Consider the following 18,409-nt stretch of genomic DNA (forward strand, 5'->3'; position numbering starts at 1 on the left):
AATACAAATAAACTGGGAGTTGTACATTTTAGACTGATATTATGATTGCTTGTTTCATATCTGCAAAGACTTCAAACCGGCAATGCCTACAGGGCAAAACGGATCAAAGGGACTTGGCAAAATGCTCAACCATTTTAGACTAGCTGCTAATTCAATCTGTCCCCTATACATGTTCAATTGATGTGGCACTATTACTACATAGGAGTTAAAATGGTACAGCTATCTCACTCACGGGTTCAACAGATATAGCCTCTTACAAAGCACGCCTCAAAATATGTTAATTAGCCAGACAGAACAATACCATGCGCCCACTAGTGGTCAAAAGGTTTTTGGCGCTCCAAAGATACGATACTGTATTCTGTGGGGTGGAATTACAGTTCGAAATACAGCAATTTTCCCACAATGCACCATACCATATGTAGTATGCTGCAGTAAAACATTTCAACGTTTTTTTTTATTGATGCTAATACCTAAAATTACCGTATAAATTACAGTTTTCCATTACAGTACACACACACACACACACACACACCGCCCCCTCTAACCTCAGTCTGGGTGATAAATCGCTATGCTAAGGGGATAGACTGGATATCTCACACTATCACTACAGGTCTCTGTTTCTATGACAACTGCAGTGGGGGAGAAAAAAAAGAAGAGAGAGAAATAATTGAATTGCTTATCAAAATTAAAGCCCAGCTTTGTGAGTGGTTGGGAAGGAAGGAGTGACAGTCCATGCATAAAAGTAAGGGATCATCACATCAATAGTGTGGGTTGATTGAGATATATCTTTACGGACATTAATATAAAGCAATGCCTGAGGCTTAAAAGTCTCAGAGCAACAAAGTTTTTACTCATGTTACTGTGTTAATATAGGACAAATAGTAAGAACGAGAGCTTTGCCAATTCTAAATAAGTCCATAGTCTATTTAGTAGAGAGGTAGATTATTTCCCATAGCATCCAAGCACGGCTGAGGTGCTCCAGTAATATTGTGAACGTTGCACCATCCTAGCCTTCCTGGGGGCAGCATCAGATGAAAAGGTCATGGATGATTGATTTGACAGACAAAGTTCAGGAGGTTAATGTCAAATAGGCTTAACAAACGCGTCACTCACAGTCGACAACACCTTTGATAAATTGTTAATATCCAACTGCCGAGGGCTGAAGGAAATACGGTAGCCTAAATCATACGAAAAAGGGTAAATCATTTTGTTTTAGATGTGAGCAGTACCAGTGCGCTGTAGTGTCTATATTTCTATCTGGGTGAGATGGCTGTCCTGTCCTGACCTGTCCTGTTTCCCACTGTTATCTGACGCCAGTGTGACCGTTTCAGTCCCTGCTGTGAGTCTCCTCTCAACCCACAGTGTGATGGAGCAAATAGCACTAGCAATCACACTACTGCTAGTCTCTACTCTACCTACTCTCCAACACACGCCTGGATACTGGAGATAAAACACTTCATTCAAAACATTTCAGCTTTAAAGACCAAGTAGAGGATAGTGTGGTTGGTAAACAAGTTATACACAACAATATTAAACTGAATGTAAACATACTATACACACTCACTAAGGCATGCAGAGACACACAGTGTATGCTACTGTACTGTACAGGAAGCTAGAGAGGCCAGTTTGACTGCAGTACTGCACTGCGTTTCTGTATGCATCCTGCGGTGCATGCTGAGGAGGCAGGCCCGGCAGCTATCGCACATCTGACGGTGTGGGTGCGCTGCCCTCTCACTGCGGATTGTGGGTCCAAATTAGGGACGTGACGGTCATGGAGTTATGGATGACGGTTATTGGCCAGCCAAATGACCGCGGTCACTGTAATAACCGTTTGAATAGCAAACCGTCCAAATAGGGTTTAGGAGTGATGAACTGAGAGAACATCCCAAGTGACAGCCCCAGCCAGCAACAGAGCAGAACACACACACACACACACACACACACACACACACACACACACACACACACACACACACACACACACCCTCCAGTGTACCCGTTAGCAAGAGCAGCGCACAGAGCAGAACACACAAAATACACAGAGGAGCACAACACCCGCACATGTCACACGTGACACACACACACACACACACACACACAACGTGCCTGTGTAACTACATCTCCTGTGTCTCCTGTGTATACTGTGTCTTTAAGGCTGCTGGAGGGAGCAGTAGACCCAGCAAACCGGGAACATTCCACAAACATTAGCTACGTTTCCAATGAAGTTCCAGTTCGGGTTTTATCTAACATTAGGATGATAACATCCCATCAAATCTATTTATCAACAATGTTATCGATGAAATACCTTGTAATGTTCTCCTAACATTCAAGAATGTTGTGCAACAACCACCACAGAACATTCCCCAAAAGTGTGTATGGTTGTATAAAACATTTGCCTGATGTTGCAAGAACGTTCCTATAACACATCTGTTCTTTAAAAGGTTCCCAGAATGTTTCATTAGGTTATGGGAACAGTCTAGTGGAAACATCACAAAAGATATGCTCCCAAAACACCAAAACTGTTCAGATGATTCAACAGCACCTCTTCAACCTCAGGAGGCTGAAGAAATTTGGCTTGGCCACTAAAACCCTTACAAACTTTTACAGATGCACAATTGAGAGCATCCTGTCGGGCTGTATCACCATCTGATACGGCAACTGCACCACCCACAACCGCAGGGTTCTCCAGAGGGTGGTGCGGTCTGCCCACCGCATCACTGGGGGCAAACTACCTGCCCTCCAGGACACCTACAGCACCCGATCATCAAGGACATCAACCACCTGAGCCACGGCCTGTTCACCCCGCTATCATCCAGAAGGCGAAGTCAGTACAGGTGCATCAAAGCCAGGACCGAGAGACTGAAAAACAGCTTCTATCTCAAGGCCATCAGAATGATAAATAGCCATCACTAGCTGGCTTCCACCCAGTTACGTAACCCTGCACCTTAGATACTGCTATATAAATAAATAAATAAATATATATATATATATATAGCAGCATCTAAGGTGCTGTGTGTGTATATATATATATCTATATATACAATATATACAACAAACAAAGAAGATAGGCTTTTGAAAAATAACTATTTTTCATAAAATTGTAGTTATCTTAGCTAGCTGAATTGTTAACCAGTTGCTAAGCAGTTGCTAGGGACTCTTTTGGAAGAAGCTAGCTAGCTAACGAAGAACAACAAAGAATATCTAGTTAACAGAAGAAAATAAAGAGAAAATCAGGACAGAAGAAAAAGGATATCAAAGTGAAACAGTTCTCTAAAGACACAAGAGACAATAATACAAGAAACAACACTTCTGTAGCTTGTCAACTATGTGTCTGTCTATCCCTGTTCTCTCCTCTCTGCACAGGCCATACAAACGCTGTAGCCTTCCCTGTAGCTCAGTTGGTAGAGCATGGTGTTTGCAACGCCAGGGTTGTGGGTTCGATTCCCACGGGGGGCCAGCAAAAAAAAATGTATGAAATTGTATGAAATGTATGCATTCACTACTGTAAGTCGCTCTGGATAAGAGCGTCTGCTAAATGACTAAAATGTAAAATGTAAAATGTAAACGCTTCACACCGCGTGGCTGCTGCCACTCTAACCTGGTGGTCCCAGCGCGCACAACCCACGTGAAATTCCAGGTCTCCGGCAGCCTCTGGAACTGCCGATCTGCAGCCAACAAGGCTGAGTTCATCTCAGCCTATGCTACCCTCCAGTCCCTAGACTTCCTGGCGCTGACAGAAACATGGAGTACCACAGATAACACTGCTACTCCTACTGCTCTCTCTTCGTCTGCCCACGTGTTCTCGCATACCCCTAGAGCATCGAGCCAACGGGGTGGTGGCACTGGAATCCTCATCTCTCCCAAGTGGACATTCTCTCTTTCTCCCCTGACCCATCTGTCTATCTCCTCATTTGAATTCCATGCTGTCACAGTTACCAGCCCTTTCAAGCTTAACATCCTTATCATTTATCGCCCTCCAGGTTCCCTTGGAGAGTTCATCAATGAGCTTGACGCCTTGATAAGTTCCTTTCCTGAGGATGGCTCACCTCTCACAGTTCTGGGTGACTTTAACCTCCCCACGTCTACCTTTGACTCATTCCTCTCTGCCTCCTTCTTTCCACTCCTCTCCTCTTTTGACCTCACCCTCTCACCTTCCCCCCCTACTCACAAGGCAGGCAATACGCTTGACCTCATTTTTACTAGATGCTGTTCTTCCACTAATCTCATTGCAACTCCCCTCCAAATCTCCGACCACTACCTTGTATCCTTTTCCCTCTTGCTCTCATCCAACACTTCTCACTCTGCCCCTACTCGGATGGTATTGCGCCGTCCCAACCTTCACTCTCTCTCTCCCGCTACTCTCTCCTCTTCCATCCTATCATCTCTTCCCTCTGCTCAAACCTTCTCCAACCTATCTCCTGATTCTGTCTCCTCAACCCTCCTCTCCTCCCTCTCTGCATCCTTTGATTTTCTCTGTCCCCTATCCTCCAGGCCGGCTCGGTCCTCCCCTCCTGCTCCGTGGCTCGACGACTCACTACGAGCTCACAGAACAGGGCTCCGGGCAGCCGAGCGGAAATGGAGGAAAACTCGCCTCCCTGCGGACCTGGCATCCTTTCACTCCCTCCTCTCTACATTCTCCTCTTCTGTCTCTGCTCCTAAAGCCACTTTCTACCACTCTAAATTCCAAGTATCTGCCTCTAACCCTAGGAAGCTCTTTGCTACCTTCTCCTCCCTCCTGAATCCTCCTCCCCCTCCCCCCCCTCCTCCCTCTCTGCGGATGACTTCGTCAACCATTTTGAAAAGAAGGTTGACGATATCCGATCCTCGTTTGCTAAGTCAAACGACATCGCTGGTCCTGCTCACACTGCCCTACCCTGTGCTTTGACCTCTTTCTCCCCTCTCTCTCCAGATGAAATCTCGCGTCTTGTGACGGCCGGCCGCCCAACAACCTGCCCACTTGACCCTATCCCCTCCTCTCTTCTCCAGACCATTTCCGGAGACCTTCTCCCCTTCCTCACCTCGCTCATCAACTCATCCTTGACCGCTGGCTACGTCCCTTCCGTCTTCAAGAGAGCGAGAGTTGCACCCCTTCTGAAAAAACCTACACTCAATCCCTCCGATGTCAACAACTACAGACCAGTATCCCTTCTTTCTTTTCTCTCCAAAACTCTTGAACGTGCCGTCTTTGGCCAGCTCTCCTGCTATCTCTCTCAGAATGACCTTCTTGATCCTAATCAGTCAGGTTTCAAGACTGGGCATTCAACTGAGACTGCTCTTCTCTGTGTCACGGAGGCTCTCCGCACTGCTAAAGCTAACTCTCTCTCCTCTGCTCTCATCCTTCTAGACCTATCTGCTGCCTTTGATACTGTGAACCATCAGATCCTCCTCTCCACCCTCTACGAGTTGGGCATCTCCGGCGCGGCCCACGCTTGGATTGCGTCCTACCTGACAGGTCGCTCCTACCAGGTGGCGTGGCGAGAATCTGTCTCCGCACCATGCGCTCTCACCACTGGAGTCCCCCAGGGCTCTGTTCTAGGCCCTCTCCTATTCTCGCTATACACCAAGTCACTTGGCTCTGTCATATCCTCACATGGTCTCTCCTATCATTGCTATGCAGACGACACACAATTAATCTTCTCCTTTCCCCCTTCTGATAACCAGGCGGCGAATCGCATCTCTGCATGTCTGGCAGACATATCAGTGTGGATGACGGATCACCAGCTCAAGCTGAACCTCGGCAAGACGGAGCTGCTCTTCCTCCCGGGGAAGGACTGCCCGTTCCATGATCTCGCCATCACGGTTGACAACTCCCTTGTCCCCTCCTCCCAGAGTGCTAAGAACCTTGGCGTGATCCTGGACAACACCCTGTCGTTCTCCACTAACATCAAGGCGGTGACCCGATCCTGTAGGTTCATGCTCTACAACATTCGCAGAGTACGACCCTGCCTCACACAGGAAGCGGCACAGGTCCTAATCCAGGCACTTGTCATCTCCGGTCTGGATTACTGCAACTCGCTGTTGGCTGGGCTCCCTGCCTGTGCCATTAAACCCCTACAACTCATCCAGAACGCCGCAGCCCGTCTGATGTTCAACCTTCCCAAGTTCTCTCACGTCACCCCTGCTCCTCCGCTCTCTCCACTGGCTTCCAGTTGAAGCTCGCATCCGCTACAAGACCATGGTGATTGCCTACGGAGCTGTGAAGGGAACGGCACCTCCATACCTTCAGGCTCTGATCAGGCCCTACACCCAAACAAGGGCACTGCGTTCATCCACCTCTGGCCTGCTGGCCCCCCTACCTCTGAGGAAGCACAGTTCCCGCTCAGCCCAGTCAAAACTGTTCGCTGCTCTGGCACCCCAATGGTGGAACATGCTCCCTCACGACGCCAGGACAGCGGAGTCAATCACCACCTTCCGGAGACACCTGAAACCCCACCTCTTTAAGGAATACCCCCCCCTTAAAAGATTTAGATGCACTATTGTAAAGTGGTTGTTCCACTGGATATCATAAGGTGAATGCACCAATTTGTAAGTCGCTCTGGATAAGAGCGTCTGCTAAATGACTTAAATGTAAATGTATATATATATATATATATACATATATATATACACACACACACACACACACACTGCTATATATCCCTATATACTGTACTTGGAATCACTGGCCACTTTAATAATGAACACTAGTCACTAATAATGTTTAAATAATGTTTACATACTGCTTTACTCATCTCATATGTATATACTGTATTCTATTCTACTGTATTTTAGTCAATGCCACTCCGACATTGCTCAATCTAATATTTATACATTTCTTAATTCCATTCTTTTACTTTTAGAGTTGTGTGCATTGTTGTGAAACGTTTTAGATACTACTGCACTGTCAGATACTACTGCACTGTCGGAGCTAGGAACACAAGCATTTTGCTACACCAGCAATAACATCTGCTAAATATGTGTATGTACCCAATACAATTTGATTTGATTCTACAATGTTTATTTTAGGGTGCAAAAAACATTTACCTGGCGTTCCAAGAACGTTCCAAGAACACATTTTGTCTGATCTTTAAAAGGTTCCCGTGATGTTTCATTGTGTTGTGGTAACATTGTGGGGACATGACAAGAGATATGTTCTCAAAATGCAAAGACTGTCCAGTTGTGCTGACATTCAGATGTTTGTATCAGGGTGCACAAAACATTTATTTGATATTGCAAGAACGTTGACAAAACAGCCTGTGAGTCGTTTAAAAGGTTCCCAGAACATTTCATTAGGTTGTGGGAACAGTGTGGGAACATCACAAGATATAAGTTCCCAAAACACACTAAATATGCTCAGCTGTGATGATATTCATACAATGTTTAAGTTAGGTTACACAGGACATGCCCTTCATGCTGTAAGATAGAAATAAGTCAGTTTCTATGACGTTCATAGCGTATTTGTTTTAGTTTTAACATAATACTCCATTGATGTTCACGCAATATACATGTATATGCTGCATACTTCTGGGGCCCATATTTATAAGGTACCGAAGACTATGAGTGCTGGTCTAGGATCACCTTCTTTTCAGATCATGAAAAATAAGACCATATCAAGCGTCTTTTAATTTTTACAGTTGCTCTAAATTCTGCAATTCTGAACGAAATGGACGAAATAAAGACAACCTCGCTTTTAGTAGAGTATATCTGAGCTTCAACTTCAGTTTTGAAATACAGTTTGAGAATATGTGGGACTGAACCTGCAATGTCTGGAACTGCAGCCAGATAATTAACCCTCTGCGTGGCCTTGTATATGTTTTCCTCAGTTAAATATGGTCAATCAGGATACAGAACTCAATTTCTGAGTCATTAAAATGTTCCCATCCTCTTCAAACGCTGTGCACTTTTATGATTTTCTTTCTTCATCATGTGATTTTAGTTGGATATAGCTTCCTTTAAATAACTTGTATTCTAGTGTATTCTTTTTTTTACCATTTCTCAATTTCAAGATACACAGCATATGAAGAGGATGGGAACATTTTAATAACTGTTCTGTGTCCTGATTAAACATATTTGACAACAACAAAACATAACACACAGCCACAGCTATCCCCTGATGGCACAGAGGGTTAATGATCTGGCTAGGGAACCAAACACTGCAAGTTCAAACCCCACATGTGCAGCCTGTCAACATACAAAGTGTAAAAAATATGGTTGTGTTTGTATGTTCAAATGTCCTGTGAATGAAATTGAAATGCCATGTCTCTCTATATCACCTACAATAAAGTTCTCAAATGCGAATTGCCATTACTGTACACCTGGAGAGAAATGTATTCCAATCTGCTTTAAGGAACTACACATTTGCACACTGAGAATGTTGTGGAAATATTAGGTAAAACTTAAATATAACATGTTCTGAGGACTGCAAATTAAATATAACATGTTCTGACGTAAAATTACGTCATTCTTACAACATTAAGAGAATGTGCTGTTTAACCTAACAATGTTCCCACCAGAATGTTTCCATAACCTAATGAAACATTCCGGGAACACTTAAAGAATTGATTAAATATGTTCTGGCAGCATTCTTGTAACATCAGGTGAATGTTTTTTGCACCCTAAAGGTACGATTGTAGAATCATCCGGAGAACTTTCTGTTTTGGGAACATACACCACAAGACCAAAAGTATGTGGACACCTGCTTGTCGAACATCCCATTCCAAAATCATGGGTATTAAAATGGAGTTGGTCCCCCCTTTGCTGCTATAAGAGCCTCCACTCTTATGGGAAGGCTTTCCACTAGATGTTGGAACATTGCTGAAGGGACTTGCTTCCATTCAGCCTCAAGCGCATTAGTGAGGTCAGGCACTGATGTTGGGCGATAAGGCCTGGCTCGCAGTCGGTGTTCCAATTCATCCCAAAGGTGTTTGTTGGGGTTGAGGTCAGGGCTCTGTGCAGGCGAGTCAAGTTCTTCCACACCGATCTCAACAAACAATTTCTGTATGGACCTCGCTTTGTGCATGGGGGCATTGTCATACTGAAACAGGAAAGGGCTTTCCCCAAACTGTTGCCACAAAGTTGGAAGCACATAATCGTCCAGAATGTCAGTGTATGCTGTACCATTAAGATTTCCCTTCACTGGAACTAAGGAGTCTAGACCGAACCATGGAATACATCCCCAGACCATTACTCCTCCTCCACCAAACTTTACAGTTGGCACTATGCATTCGGGCAGGTAGCGTTCTTCTGGCATCCGCCAAACCCAGATTCATCCATCGGACTGCCAGATGGTGAAGCGTGATTCATCACTTCAGAGAACGCATTTCCACTGCTCCAGAGTCCAATGGCGGCAAGCTTTACATTCCTCCAGCTGACGCTTGTCATTGCGCATGGTGATGTTAGGCTTGTGTGCGGCTGCTCGGCCATGGAAACCCATTTCATGAAGCTCCCGACGAACAGTTATTGTGCTGACGTTGCTTCCAGAGGCAGTTTGGAACTCGGTAGTGAGTGTTGCAGCCGAGGACAGACAATTTTTATGTGCTACGCGCTTCTGCACTCGGCGGTCCCGTTCTGTGAGCTTGTGTGGCCTACCACTTCACAGATTAGTTGTTGTTGCTCCTAGAACTTTCCACTTCACAAAGACAGCACTTACAGTTGACCTGGGCAGCTCTAGCAGGACAGAAATTTGACGAACTGACTTGTTGGTAAGGTGTGTGGTGGATGAATCAGAATTAGTTGGGTAACATAAGTAATTAAGATGTCTTATCTGCATAATATGCTTATGTGATATACTTGTCCATTAGAATGTATTTCTTTGGACTCTGGTGTTGGCAGTTGCATTTATTCCCTCAGCAGGGGCTCAGTCACTTGGGGCCCAGAGAGGGGAGAGGTCAGGCTTGTCTTTCACATATCCCTGGTGCTATGCAGAGTTTCAGAAAGGGAAGAGGACAGGATGGAACATTGTCTTCATATGTGAATGTATCTGTTAAACCATGTGAAGGGATGGAGTGATTAATGGGGAACCAATTACTTGTCTCCACAATGTCTGTGCGCAAGTCACTCCCTCCTTTGGCATTTGGGGGAGGTGTATGGCAGTGTCTGGAACCATTGTATGTCCTCTCCGATGTTGCATTTATCCTGGGCTAGTGTATGACCTAGAGGCTCACTTCCCTCAGTGAGCTTGTCCAGGAGTGGGGTTGAGAAGGGGTTTTACTTGAGATGGGAGTATCTAGAGTTGACAATTGATTTATGCCATTGGATGAGTTGGTGTTTTTGTGCTATGAAGTACCAGGAATGATATTAGAACCTCGTCTTAGGGACCAAACAGAACGATAATTTATAGCGAATGCTATCTGACTAAGGTACACTCCTTTCTCAATTATAAAGTCCCTTTGTGAAATGTTCCTAATATCTGTGGTTTGTTATGTCGACTAGGGGGGTGGATCTTTGCTATAAAAGATCTCAGTAGCCATTGTTTTATCACTTTCAATGGTTCATTAGAAATGGTGCATCATTGAAAGTCAGTGCTATTGCAAAGCTCTTATTTTATTAAAGATGTAGTTTAAGTATAACTGACTGGTGTGTGAAGTTTGTTTCTCCTCATTTGGTAATACAGAAATTAGCCACCACAGGTGGCATTCTATGCCACGTTTAAAGTCACTGAGCTCTTCAGTAAGGCCATTCTACTGCCAATGTTTGTCTATGGAGATTGCATGGCGGTGTGCTCGATTTTATACACCTGTCAGCAACGGCTGTGGCTGAAATAGCCGAATCCACTAATTGGAAGGGGTTTCCACATACTTTTGTATATATAGTGTATATTTTGTGATGCTGCCACAATGTTTGCACCAGACTGTTCCCACAACCAAATGAAACATTCTGGGAACCTTTAAATAACATATGAAATGTGTTCTGAGAACGTTCTTGTAACATCAGGTAAATGTTTTATACAAACATTCTATAATCATCACCACGACTGGACAGTTTTTGTGTCATGAGAACAATTTCTGCAACCTAACGAATGTTCTGGGAACTTTCACAGAACCAATTTTGGTTTGCTGGGGAGAGTGTTCTCCTCTAGAGTCCCTTAGCGGGGCAGAGCGGGCAGGCCGGTTTGGGCTGGCACACAGTGTGACGAGCCAGAGAAGACACCAACTGAGGAGCCACTGGACCGTGTTCACAGACTGCCATCACACAGCTGCCGCACCAACTGGACACTAACACAAACACACACACACAGTCTCACAAACCCTGTAATACACACACCCACGCACACACATGCACGTACCTAGCTCAAATCCAACACACTCTGCCTGCTCAGAGACTCTGCTCACGCGCACACACTAAGCGCTACTCACACAGACACTGACTCAGCCCTGTGTCCTTGGCTTCCTAAAGGCCCCTGTGTACCCTCAAAGCCCCTGAAGGGTGAATCACACTACTTTTAAGAAGGTATACTGGTAAGGAATAAGAACTAGCTGGAATGTGACTAAAAAGAAAGAATCAAATGCGGGATAATGAGGATAATACTACAGTACTGCAACGGTTTTTACATTTGCATGAAATACATAGTTTATTTTCTTGGCTATTATCATGTCTCTCCTGTATTTTTCTAATATTTTCTCTCCATCCCTCTATACTTTCTCTCTCCCTCATTCTTGTTCCACCTCTCTCTCTCTCTCTCTCCAGCACTCTGTCTTTATAGGAACGGTCGAGAGAGAGGTGATTATTATTCCTTTAGCAGTGCCCACACACAGCCTGACCTCAACTCAATATCTCTCTCCCTCTATATCTCTCTCTCCGTCTCCTCCTCTCTCTCTCTCCATCTCTCTCTTTCCCCACCGCACTTGCCACAGCCTCACACCTCAGGGCTGAGCCGGCAGGCAGTACAGATTGTCTACTGTAAAAGACACGCTGTTCATCAGTCATTATACAGGTAATTGCTCAAATAAAGTAAACACCAACATAGTGTCTTAGTAGGGCGTTGTGGTCCGAACGAGCCAGAACAACTTCGATGCACCTTGGCATGAATTCTACAAGTGTCTGGAACTCTATTGGAAGGATGCGACACCATTCTTCCACGAGAAATTCCACAATTTGGTGTTTTGTTGGTGGTGGAAACCGCTATCTCAGGCAACATTTCAGAATCTCCCATAAGTGTTAAATTAGGTTGAAATCTGGTGACTGAGATGGCCATGGCATATCGTTTTCATGCTCATCAAACCATTCAGTGACCAGCCGTGTCCTGTGGATAGAGGCATTGTCATCCTATGGGGGCACAGCCATGTTAGCCAAAAATAATGGACTGCCCAGCATGACCCTAAGCACCCCAGTATTTCTACTTTGCACACTCATCTACTGTCAAATCTACCATTCCAGTGTTTTAATTGCTATATTGTATTTACTTCGCCCCCATGGCCTATTTATTGCCTTTACCTCCCTTATCTCGCATCTGCTACAAGACCATGGTGCTTGCCTACGGAGCTGTGAGGGAAATGGCACCTCCGTACCTTCAGGCTCTGTTCAGGCCCTACACCCAAACAAGGGCACTGCGTTCATACACCTCTGGCCTGCTGGCCCTCCTACCTCTAAGGAAGCACAGTTCCCCGCTCAGCCCAGTCAAAACTGTTTGCTGCTCTGGCACCCCAATGGTGGAACAAGCTCCCTCACGACGCCAGGACAGCGGAGTCAATCACCACCTTCCGGAGACACCTGAAACCCCACCTCTTTAAGGAATACCTGGGATAGGATAAAGTAATCCTTCTAACCCCCCCCCAAAAAAAAAAAGATATAGATGTACTATTGTAAAGTGGTTGTTCCACTGGATATCATAAGGTGAATGCACCAATTTGTAAGTCGCTCTGGATAAGCCTAAATTACGTTAATGTAATGTAATCTCACCTCATTTGCTCACATTGTATATAGACTTATTTTTGACTGTATGTTTCTTTTACTCCATGTGTAACTCTGTGTTGTTATATGTGCGAACTGCTTTGCTTTATCTTGGCCAGGTCGCAGTTGTAAATGAGAACTTGTTCTCAACTTGCCTACCTGGTTAAATAAAGGTGAAATAAATAAATAAATAAAAAATTGCTTAATTAACTAAGGAACCACACCTGTGTGAAGCACCTGCTTTCTATATACTTCGTACCCCTCATTTACTCAAGTGTTTCTTTTATTGGGGAAGTTACCTGGTAAGGACCACATTTAATACTAGAACCCTTTGGTTTCTAATACTAATGACTACAAATTAGAGTTACTATACGAAATAGTTCAGTACTACTGGACTATAAAGAAGTACTTTTGTAGAACATAGTGGCTGAATAATATATGGTTAGTATATTTTTTATTTATTTATTTCACCTTTATTTAACCAGGTAGGCTAGTTGAGAACAAGTTCTCATTTAAAACTGTGACCTGGCCAAGATAAAGCATCGCAGTCTATATACAGTGAGTGCAAATGAGGTAGGATAAGGGAGTTACGGCAATAAATAGGCCATGGTGGTGAAGTAATTACAATATAGCAATTAAACACTGGAATGGTAGATGTGCAGAAGATGAATGTGCAAGTAGAGATACTGGGGTGCAAAGGAGCAAGATAAATAAAGAAATACAGTATGGGGATGAGGTAGTTGGATGGGCTGTTTACAGATTGGCTATGAGGTGCAGTGATCTGTGATCTGCTCTGACAGCTGGTGCTTAAAGCTAGTGAGGCAGATATGAGTCTCCAGCTTCAGAGATTTTTGCAGTTCGTTCCAGTCATTGACAGCAGAGAACTGGGAGGAAAGGCGGCCAAAGGATGAATTGGCTTTGGGGGTGACCAGTGAGATATTCTGTGCTGGAGTGCGTGCTACGAGTGGGTGCTGCTATGGTGACCAGTGAGCTGAGATAAGGCGGGGCTTTACCTAGCAGAGACTTGTAGATGACCTGGAGCCAGTGGGTTTGGCGACGAGAGTGAAGCGAGGGCCAGCCAACGAGAGCGTACAGGTTGCAGTGGTGGGTAGTATATGGGGCTTTGGTGACAAAATGGATGGCACTGTGATAGACTGCATACAATTTGTTGAGTAGAGTGTTGGAGGCTATTTTATAAAAAATATATATATATATTTTACCTTTATTTAACTAGGCAAGTCAGTTAAGAACAAATTCTTATTTTCAATGACGGCCTAGGAACAGTGGGTTAACTGCCTTGTTCAGGGGCAGAACGACAGATTTGTACCTTGTCAGCTCGGGGATTCGATCTTGCAACCTTTTGGTTACTAGTTCAACGCTCTAACCACGAGGCTACGTTGCCGCCCCGATCCGAAATAGGAAGCCGAGTCTAGATTTAATTTTGGATTGGAGATGCTTAATGTGAGTCTGGAAAGAGAGTTTACAGTCTAATCAGAAACCTAGGTATTTGTAGCTGTCCACATATTCTAAGTCAGAGCCGTCCAGAGTAGTGATGCTGGACCGGCGAGCAGGTGCGGGCAGTGATCGGTTGAAGAGCATGCATTTAGTTTTACTTGCATTTAAGAGCAGTTGGAGGCCACGGAAGGAGAGTTGTATGGCATTGAAGCTCGTCTGGAGGGTAGTTAACACAGTGTCCAACGAAGGGCCAGAAGTAAACAGAATGGTGTCGCCTGCGTAGAGGTGGATCAGAGAACCACCAGCTGCAAGAGCGACATCATTAATGTATACAGAAAAGAGAGTCGGCCTGAGAATTGAACCCTGTGGCACCCCCATAGAGACTGCCAGAGGTCCGGACAACAGGCCCTCCGATTTGACACACTGAACTCTATCTGAGAAGTAGTTGGTAAACCAGGCGAGGCAATCATTTGAAAAACCAAGGCTGTTGAGTCTGCCAATAAGAATGTGGTGATTGACAGAGTCGAAAGCCTTGGCCATTTCGATGAATACGGCTGCACAGTAAAGTCTCTTATCATTTAGGACCTTGAGCGTGGCTGAGGTGCACCCATGACCAGCTCTAAAACCAGATTGCATAGCGGAGAAGGTACGGTGAGATTCGAAATGGTCGGTAATCTGTTTGTTAACTTGGCTTTCAAAGACCTTAGAAAGGCAGGGTAGGATAGATATAGGTCTGTAGCAGTTTGGGTCTAGAGTGTCTCCCCCTTTGAAGAGGGGGATGACCGCTGCAGCTTTCTAATCTTTGGGAATCTCAGACGATACGAAAGAGAGGTTGAACAGGCTAGTGATAGGGGTTGCAACAATTTCGGCAGATCATTTTAGAAAGAGAGGATCCAGATTGTCTAGCCCGGCTGATTTGTAGGAGTCCAGCGATCTGGATTTGGGTGAAGGAGAAATCGGGGAGGCTTGGGCGAGTTGCTGTGGGGAGTGCAGGGCTGTTGAAGAGGGTAGGGGTAGCCAGGTGGAAAGCCTGGCCAGCCGTAGAAAAATGCTTATTAAAATTCTCAATTATAGTGGATTTATCGGTGGTGACAGTGTTTCATAGCCTCAGTGCAGTGGGCAGCTATTCTCCATGGATTTTACAGTGTCCCAGAATTTTTTTGAGTTTGTGCTACAGGACGCAAATTTCTGCTTGAAAAAGCTAGCCTTAGCTTTCCTAACTGCCTGCGTATATTGGTTCCTATCTTCCCTGAAAAGTTGCATATCACGGGGGCTATTCGATGCTAATGCAGAACGCCACAGGATGTTTTTGTGCTGGTCAAGGGCAGTCAGGTCTGGAGAGAACCAAGGGCTATATCTGTTCCTGGTTCTACAATTTTTGAAAGGGGCATGCTTATTTAAGATGGTGAGGAAGGCACTTTTAAAGAATGACCAGGCATCCTCTACTGACGGGATGAGGTCAATATCCTTCCAGGATACCCGGGCCAGGTGGATTAGAAAGGCCTGCTCGCTGAAGTGTTTTAGGGAGCGTTTGACAGTGATGAGGGGTGGTCGTTTGACCGCGGACCCATTACGGATGCAGGCAATGAGGCAGTGATCGCTGAGATCTTGGTTGAAAACAGTAGAGGTATATTTGGAGGGCAAGTTGGTTAGGATGATATCTATGAGGGTGCCCGTGTTTACGGATTTGGGGTTGTACCTGGTGGGTTCATTGATAATTTGTGTGAGATTGAGGGCATCAAGCTTAGATTGTAGGATGGCCGGGGTGTTAAGCATGTCCCAGTTTAGGTCACCTAGCAGCACGAGCTCTGAAGATAGATGGGGGGCAATCAGTTCACATATGGTGTCCAGGGCACAGCTGGGGGCAGAGGGTGGCCTATAAGCAAGCGTTAACGGTGAGAGACTTGTTTCTGGAAAGATGGATTTTTTTAAAGTAGAAGCTCGAATTGTTTGGGTACACACCTGGATAGCCTGCAGAGTTCTGTTTTACTATCTCTGCAGTAGATTGCAACTCCACCCCCTTTGGCAGTTCTATCTTGTCAGAAAATGTTATAGTTAGGGATGGAAATTTCAGGGTTTTGGTAGTCTTCCTGAGCCAGGATTCAGACACAGCTAGGACATCCGGGTTGGCAGATTGTGCTAGGGCAGTGAATAAAACAAAAATAGGGAGGAGGCTTCTAATGTTAACATGCATGAAACCAAGGCTATTACGGTTACAGAAGGCAACAAATGGGAGCGCCTGGGGAATAGGAGTGGAGCTAGGCACTGCAGTGCCTGGGTTAACCTCCACAGGGTACGGCTAAAGGCTAAAAGAACTGGTCGCCTAGTACGTTCAGAACAGAGAGTAAAAGGAACACATTTCTGAGTGCGGTAGAATAGATTCAAGGCATAATGTACAGACAAAGGTATGGTAGGATGTGAATACAGTGGGGGTAAACCTGTGCATAGAGTGACGATGAAAGAGATATTGTCTCTAGGAATACCATTTTAACCAGGTGATGTCACCGACTGTGTTGGATGTGGAATTAAAGTGTTCACTAAGGCGTATTGAGCAGGGCTCGAGGCTCTACAGTGAAATAAGGCAATAAATACTAACCAAAACAGCAATGGACAAGGCATATTGACATTAGGAAGAGGCATGCGTAGCCGAGTAATCATGGGAGTCCAGTGAGTGGCTTCAGGCAGCTAGAGGGCCGGGGCTAGCAGCTAGCAGAAGGGCCTTAGAAGGACGTTGCGACAGAAGAAAGTCTGTTGTGGCCTCCTCGTGCTGAATATGTCAGCAGACAGATCAGCAGGGCTCCGTGTGGTAAACCAAGCCAATTGGCAAAATAGGTATAGTGGCCGAAGAATTTGTCCGATGGGCCTCTTAAGCTAACAGTCCGATGTGATCTAGACAGCTAACGTTAGTGGGCCGCGGCTAGCAATGCAGCGGAGCCAGTTTGAGTACCCCCTCGAGCAGATTTCGTCGGTAGTCCAGTCGTGGAGGATCGGCGGGGTTCCGTGCCCCGTACCGGCAGTAGAAGGGGGTCCGGGCCAATTGGCAAAAAGGGTATTATAGCCCAGGAGTGGCTGTTGGGCTTCTTCTGCTAGCCGGGATATGGGCCTAGCATGGGCTAGCTCCAGGCTAATTGGTGCTAGCGTCGGGACAGGGACGTGACGTTAAACCAGGAATAGTCACTCGGATTGCAGCTAGCTAGCTGTGGTGATCCAGGTGAAAAGGTTCAGAGCTTGCGGTAGGAATCTGGGGCTAGCCAGATATGAATCGCATTGTACACACTGGCGAGAGCTTTCCGAGCTAAAGGTTAGCTGATGACCGCTAGCAGTGGTTAGCTGACTAATAGCTAGTTAGCTGGCTAGCTTCTATTGGGGAATACCGGTTCGGAGGTGGATAAGAATACTTTAGAAGAGACAGATCCACACCACGTTGGGTGAGGCGGGTTGCAGGAGAGTATTTTGAAGTTGAGGTTTAGAAAAGTATAAGAGATATGCAAAGAAAAAATATATATAAAAAGATACATACATGGGACATATACAAGACGAAGAACAACGATGTCTGACTTATACGCCATCTTGGAACCAGTATATGGTTAACATATGGTTAGTATATGGTTAATATATGTTAGTATATGGTTAGTATATGTTAATATATAGTTAGTATATTGTTAACATATGGTTAGTATATGGTTAACATATGGTTAGTATATGGTTAACATATTGTTAGTATATGGTTAACATATGGTTAATATATGGTTAGTATATGGCTAATACTATATGGTTAAAATATGGTTAGTATATGGTTAACATGTGGATAACATATGGTTAACATATGGATAACATATGGTTAATATATGGTTAGTATATGGCTAATACTATATGGTTAAAATATGGTTAGTATATGGTTAACATGTGGATAACATATGGTTAACATATGGATAACATATGGTTAGTATATGGTTAGTATATGGTTAATACTATATGGTTAACGTATGGTTAGTATATGGTTAGTATATGGTTAATACTATATGGTTAACGTATGGTTAGTATATGGTTAGTATATGGTTAACATATGGTTAGTATATGGTTAATA

General features: G+C 44.7%; 1 protein-coding gene across 2 annotated transcripts in view; it reads right to left on the bottom strand.

Moving 5' to 3' along the window:
- eipr1 (EARP complex and GARP complex interacting protein 1) overlaps positions 1-18,409 on the bottom strand; it is a 79,038-nt gene that overhangs the window by 22,350 nt on the left and 38,279 nt on the right. The gene's annotated exons all lie outside the window — the stretch shown is intronic.

Source organism: Salmo salar, chromosome ssa09 (genome assembly GCF_905237065.1).
Source record: "Salmo salar chromosome ssa09, Ssal_v3.1, whole genome shotgun sequence".
Taxonomy (NCBI): Eukaryota; Metazoa; Chordata; class Actinopteri; order Salmoniformes; family Salmonidae; genus Salmo; species Salmo salar.